Genomic DNA, 6,000 nt, shown 5'->3' with positions numbered 1-6,000 from the left:
TTTTGGATAAAGTGTACAGATGGCTCTTTCTATATGTTGCGGTTGAGGTTTGTTTTGGGTTATAGTGGAGCGGATAAAAGCCAAACTCGAGTGGAATTGTGCAAATTATGATACAAGCATGAAATTTGGTGCATTTCTTCTCCACAGGCTTCCAATCAAATCTGTCCGATTGGCCACTTGAAAATCCAAGATGGAGGCCATTTTTCAAGATGGCTGTCAAATTAGCCTCCAAAAATGGCTTTTTTTATATATTTTGTGTTGTTTTTTGGCTTGATTGAGCTTGGTGTCAATTCCTATGTTTTCAAGCCTGTTGGGTTAGATTTTGGGATTTTTATATAGCAACAAATTTTATATACCAAATTAATGAGTGGGTGTGTTTTTTTTTTTTTTAATTGTACTTTTCTGCAATTTAATGTTTTTAGGGTTATGACTAAGGTTTAGATTTGGATAAAATTGATGAATTCTTGCATTTTTTTCCCCCTTTTTAACCACTCAGAACATGCTCCTTCCCTTGATGCTCCCATAAAAGGAACACTGAACGGTCACCAAAAGCACAGAGCTTGTGATTAAACCACTTCTCTGTACCTGCTTCGCACTCAGGAAGAAGCACCCCAGCTCATCATTGTGGGTGGCGGGACTCACACTTCAGAAAAACATTTCTCAATATGAGAACTAAAGAAATTATCCCCGAAATTAGGATGAGGTGTAGATAAACGTAACGGGTGGCTCTATATCTTTCAATTAGCGTTGGGATAAGGGTTCTATCTGCTCTGGCAGACAATCCTACAGAGCCACAGCAATACAGACTAACTCGTCGCGATAGCCAAGCTATCCATGGCAATGGCATTTCTAAAGCAAAGAACCGAGCTTTTCAGAGTAAAAGTTTTGCATAAAATTAACACAGCGCTTTCTACATGTTTCACTTGAGGTAGGGTTTGGGTTAGGGATTATCTGCTCAGTCAGACAATCCCACAAAAAAATACCACAACAGAGAATAACTCGACAGTAGCCAAGCTATCCATGACAAAGTCATTTCTGAGGGAAAGTACTGACCTTTTCTGAGTGAAACATTTGGATAAAATTAAAAGATGGCTCACAGTCATGTTTTTTCTTCTTTTGTTTTTTCCTCTTTTTTTCCTTCTTTCATTATTTCAGGATGTCTCTCCTATCTTTTATTTATTTTCGGTCTGGTTGTGCTTGTTTCGTTCGCATTCTGATTTAATGTCCATGTTATTTCAAACTGAAATACTTGTTTATACGTTTTATTATTGTGAAAAAAAACTATTAATCATAAAAAAGAAAAAAAGATGGCTCTTTCTACATCTTTCGGTTAGGGATGAGTTAGGCCAAGAGTTTTATCTGCTCAGGCAGACAATACCTCAGCAACAGCGACTAACTCTTCACAGTTGCCAAACTAACCACGGCAAAGACATTTCTGATGGAAAGTACAGAGCTTCATGGAGTGATAGTTTTGGATAAAATTAACAGATGGCTCCTTCTACACGTTTCGGTTGGGTTAGGGTAAGTGTTTTATCGGTTCAGGCAGACCATCCCACAGAGAATACCACAGCAACAGAGATCAACTCTTTGCGAAAGCCAAACCAACCACAACAATGGCATTTCTGACAGAAAGTACCGAGCTTCATGGAGTGATAGTTTTGGATAAAATTAACAGATGGCTCTTTCTACACGTTTCGGTTGGGTTAGGGTAAGTGTTATCGGTTCAGGCAGACCATCCCACAGAGAATACCACAGCAACAGAGCAACTCTTTGCGAAAGCCAAACATACCACAACAATGGCATTTCTGACAAAGTACTGAGCTTCATGGAGTGAAAAGAGAATAAAATTAACGGATGGCTCTTTCGACATGTTTTGCTTAGGATAGGGGTTTATCAGCTCAGGCAGACAATCGCACAGAACACCACAGAGACCAACTAAGCAGTAGCCAGGCTATGCACAGCAATGTCATTTCTGATGAAAAGTGCCAAGCTTCTAGGAGTGATAGTTTCTGATAACATTAACGTATGCTCTCTCTACGCATTTCAGTTTGGTTAGGGTGAGGGTTTTACTTAGGCAGAAAATCCCACAGCAAAAGAGACTAACTCTTCATGGTAGCAAAGCTAACCACGGCAATGGCATTTCTGATGGAAGGTACCGAGCTTCTCAGAGTGATAGTTTCGGATAAAATTAACATATGCTCTTTGTACATGTTTGGGTTGGGGTAGGGTATGGGTTTTACCTGTTCAGGCAGGAAATCCTACAGAGAATACCACTGCAAGAGAGAATACCTTCGCATACATAAGCCAACCATGGCACTGGCATTTCAGAGGAAAAGTACAGCGCTTCTCGGAGTAAAACTTTTGGATAAAATTAAGGGTTGGCTCTTTCTACATCTTTTGGTTAGGTTTGGGATAGGGTTACAGTAAGGGTTTTATCAGCTCAGGCAAATCGATCCCACAGAAAATACCACAGCAACAGACACCAACTCTTCGTGGTAGCCAAGCTAACCACGGCAATGGCATTTCTGATGAAAAGTACCAAGCTTCTCGGAGTGATAGTTTCGGTTAAAATTAACGGACAACTCTTTCTACAGGTTTCACTTAAGAGTAATGGGTTTTATCTGCTCAGGCCAAAAATTCTACAGAGAATACCACTGCAACAGAGAATAACTTCGCTAGACAAGCTAACCACGTAAATGGCATCTCAGATGGAAAGTACCGAGCTTCTCGGAGGAACAGTTTCGGATAAAGTTAACGGACGGCTCTTTCTACATGTTTCACTTAAGAGTAATGGGTTTTATCTGCTCAGGCAGACAACCCCGCAGCAATACCACAACAACAGACTGACTTTTTGTGGTAGCCAAGCTAACCACAGCAATAGCATTTCTGAAGGAAAGAACTGAGTTTCTCCGAGTGAAAAGTTTTGATAAAATTAACAGGTGTGTCTTTCTACATATTTCGGTTAGGGCTGGGTTAGTGAAAGGGTTTAATCTGCTCAGGCAAACAATCGCACAGAGAATAACTACACGGTCACCAAACTAACCACAGCCTTCTCATTTCTGATTAAGAGTACTGAGCGTCTCGTAGTAAAGGTTTTGGATCAAATCAACGGATGGTTCTTTCTACATGTTACGGTTGAGGTACAGTTTGGGTTAGGGTAAAGTTTTATCTGCTCGAGCGGACAGTGCCCGAGTGCTGGCTTGGAAATACCCCCAATATTAGGGTTATGGAGAGATTGATGGGTTAAGGATGGGTTCAATTTGAATGCTTTTTCTTCTTTACAACTCATCTCCCACTGTCTTGCATCTTTATTAATTTATCCCGTGTTAAACTTGAAAAATTGTTGGTAAGGTTTGGAGCATTATAAAAAAATGTTGGTAACACTTTAGTATGGGGAACGTAGTCACCATTAATTAGGTGCTTATTTGCATGCAAATTAGCAACATATTGGCTCTTAATTGGTCATTATTACATACTCAATGCCTTATTCTGCATGGCCTTATACAACCAGTAAGCCATTAACTATGAGTTTTCCCTCTATAACCTCAGAACTATTGTTTATTAGTACTACCATCTCAATATGCTTTGCTTAGTATGGACTTTATAAGGTGGTAGTACCACAAGAAGAGTTATTCTCCCTTACTAACACTTAATGAATATGGTCTGTTCTTACATAACAAAACTACAAGTGTTAATAGTGTTAAATTACTATAAATTAAGTTTTTGTTACTTAGAATATGTTCCCCATACTAAAGTGTTACCAATTTTTTTAATTAAAGTTAATTGCTATGGCAGTTTGTTTTTAGGGTTAGGTTTAAATAAAATTGATAGTTTTCTCCAGTTTACTGATCAAAGCACGCTTCTTGCCTCAAAAGCACACCGCTTGTGATTAAACCACTTCTCTGTACCTGCTTCATGCTCAGGAAGAAGCACCGCAGCTCATCGTGGGTGGCAGAACTCACACTTTTGAAACATTTTACAAGAACGACAGAAATTATCGCTCAAAGTACCGTCTTCTGAATCTTTTGGTTAGGGTTAAGAGTAGGGTTAAGTTTGCATAAACCTGACAGACGGGTCTTTCAGTTAAGGCTGGGATTCGGTTTTTACCTACTGAGGCAGACAATCCCACAGAGAATACCATAGCAACAGAGACCTTCTTGGCGGTTGCGAACCTAACCGCAGTAATGGCATTTCAGATGGAAAGTAAGGCCAGGGATAGGTTTAGTTTAAGGATTTTATCTGCATAGGCAGACAGTCTGTTGCTGAGGTATTCTCTTTGGGATTGTCTTCCTTACCAGATAAAACCTTAACCGAAAGATGTAGAAAGAGCCATCCGTTAAGTTTATCCAAAACTTTCACTCGGAGAAGCTCGGTACTTTATATCAGAAATGCCATTGCCGTGGTTAGCTTGGCTACCGCCAAGGCTTAATCCCACAAACAATACCACAGCAAGAGGAGACTAATATAGCGATAGGCAAGATTTCGATGGAAATGGCACTTCTGATGGAAAGTACCGAGCTTCTTGAAATGAAAGTTTTGGATGAAATTAACGGAGGTCTCTTTCTACATCTTTCGGCAAGGGTTAGCGTAGGATTAGGGTTACGGGGAGGGTTTTTCCTACTCAAATGTAGTCCCACATAGAATACCACAACAACAGAGACTGTCTGCCTGAGCAGATAAAACTCATACTAAAGCTATCACAACCCGTACATAAAGATGTAGAAAGAGCCATCCGTTAATTATATCCAAACCTAAGGCTCCGAGACAGTCAGTATTTTCCACCAGAAATACCATTGCCGTGGTTAGCTTGACTCCTGCTAAGAATTAATCCCACAAAGAACGCCATAGCAACAGAGACCGTCTTGGCGGTTGCCAAGCTAACCATTGCAATGGCATTTCTGATGGAAAGTAGAGTTTCTCGGTGTCAAGATAGGGTTTGTGTTAGGGTAAAGGTTTTACCTGCTCAGGCAGAAAATCCCACAGAAAACACCACAGCGACAGACTAATTCTTCATGTTAGCCACGCCAACCATGGCAATGGCATTTTTGATGGGAAATACTAGGCTTCTCCTAGTGAAAGGTAAGGATTATGGTTGAATGCCAGAGCCAAATGCCCAAATACTGGATAACAGATACCCCCAGGTTTAGGGTTAGGTATAGGGTCAATTTGGAGATTGTTTATTCTTTACAATTGATCTCCCATGGTCTTCTCTCTTGATTAGTTTATCCCGTTTTAAACTTGGTGGTGTTTTGAGCAATACAAAGTGTTTTTTTTATTGAATTGCACCTCTGCAATTGTAATTTAATGTTTTTAGGTTTAGGACTAAGGTTTAGGGATAAGTTTGGATAAAATTGATGAATTTCTACATTTTCCCCCTCCTATTTACCACACAGAGTATGGTCCTTCACTTCATAACCCCATAAAAGCAACACTGAACGGTCACCAAAAGCACATAGTGAGTGATTAAACCACTTCTCTGTACCTGCTTCGCGCTCAGGGAGAAGCACCCCAGGCTCATCATCGTGGGTGAAGGGACTCACACTTTAGAAAAACATTTCTCAATAAAAGAACTAAAGAAATTATCCCCGAAATTAGGATTAAGTTTGGATAAACTCAACTGATGGCTTAATATCTTTCAGTTACGGTTGGGCTAAGAGTTTTATCTGCTCTGGCAGACAATCCTACACAGAATACCACAGCAATAGAGAACTCATCGCGGTAGCCACGCTAATGGTATTTCTGATGGAAAGTACACAGCTTCTCAGAGTAAAATTTTTGCGTAAAATTAACGGACATCGCTATCTACATGTTTCGCTTGAGGTAGGGTAAGGGTTTTATCTACTCAGCCAGACAATCCCACAACAAAAGAGAATAACTCTTAGCAGTAGCCAAGCCTAACCACGCCAATGGCATTTCTGATGTAAAGTACCAAACCTCCCGGACTAAATTTTAGCTAAAATTAATGGACGGCTCTTTCTACATGTTTGTCTTAGTTGTAAG

General features: G+C 40.0%; 2 non-coding genes across 2 annotated transcripts; both read right to left on the bottom strand.

Annotated features, from left to right (window-relative positions):
• Window positions 1-487: 487 nt before the first annotated feature.
• On the bottom strand, window positions 488-702 carry LOC130121305 (small nucleolar RNA U3). Its single transcript, XR_008811038.1, has one exon. It is a non-coding gene; the product is annotated as a small nucleolar RNA U3 (small nucleolar RNA).
• A 4,682-nt stretch (window positions 703-5,384) lies between these two features.
• LOC130121316 (small nucleolar RNA U3) lies at window positions 5,385-5,600 on the bottom strand. The gene has a single exon (XR_008811047.1). It is a non-coding gene; the product is annotated as a small nucleolar RNA U3 (small nucleolar RNA).
• Window positions 5,601-6,000: the final 400 nt, after the last annotated feature.

Source organism: Lampris incognitus, chromosome 11, assembly GCF_029633865.1.
Source record: "Lampris incognitus isolate fLamInc1 chromosome 11, fLamInc1.hap2, whole genome shotgun sequence".
Classification (NCBI taxonomy): domain Eukaryota; kingdom Metazoa; phylum Chordata; class Actinopteri; order Lampriformes; family Lampridae; genus Lampris; species Lampris incognitus.
The sequence above is the reverse complement of the archived record's forward strand: the minus strand, read 5'-3'. Positions and strand labels throughout refer to the sequence as shown.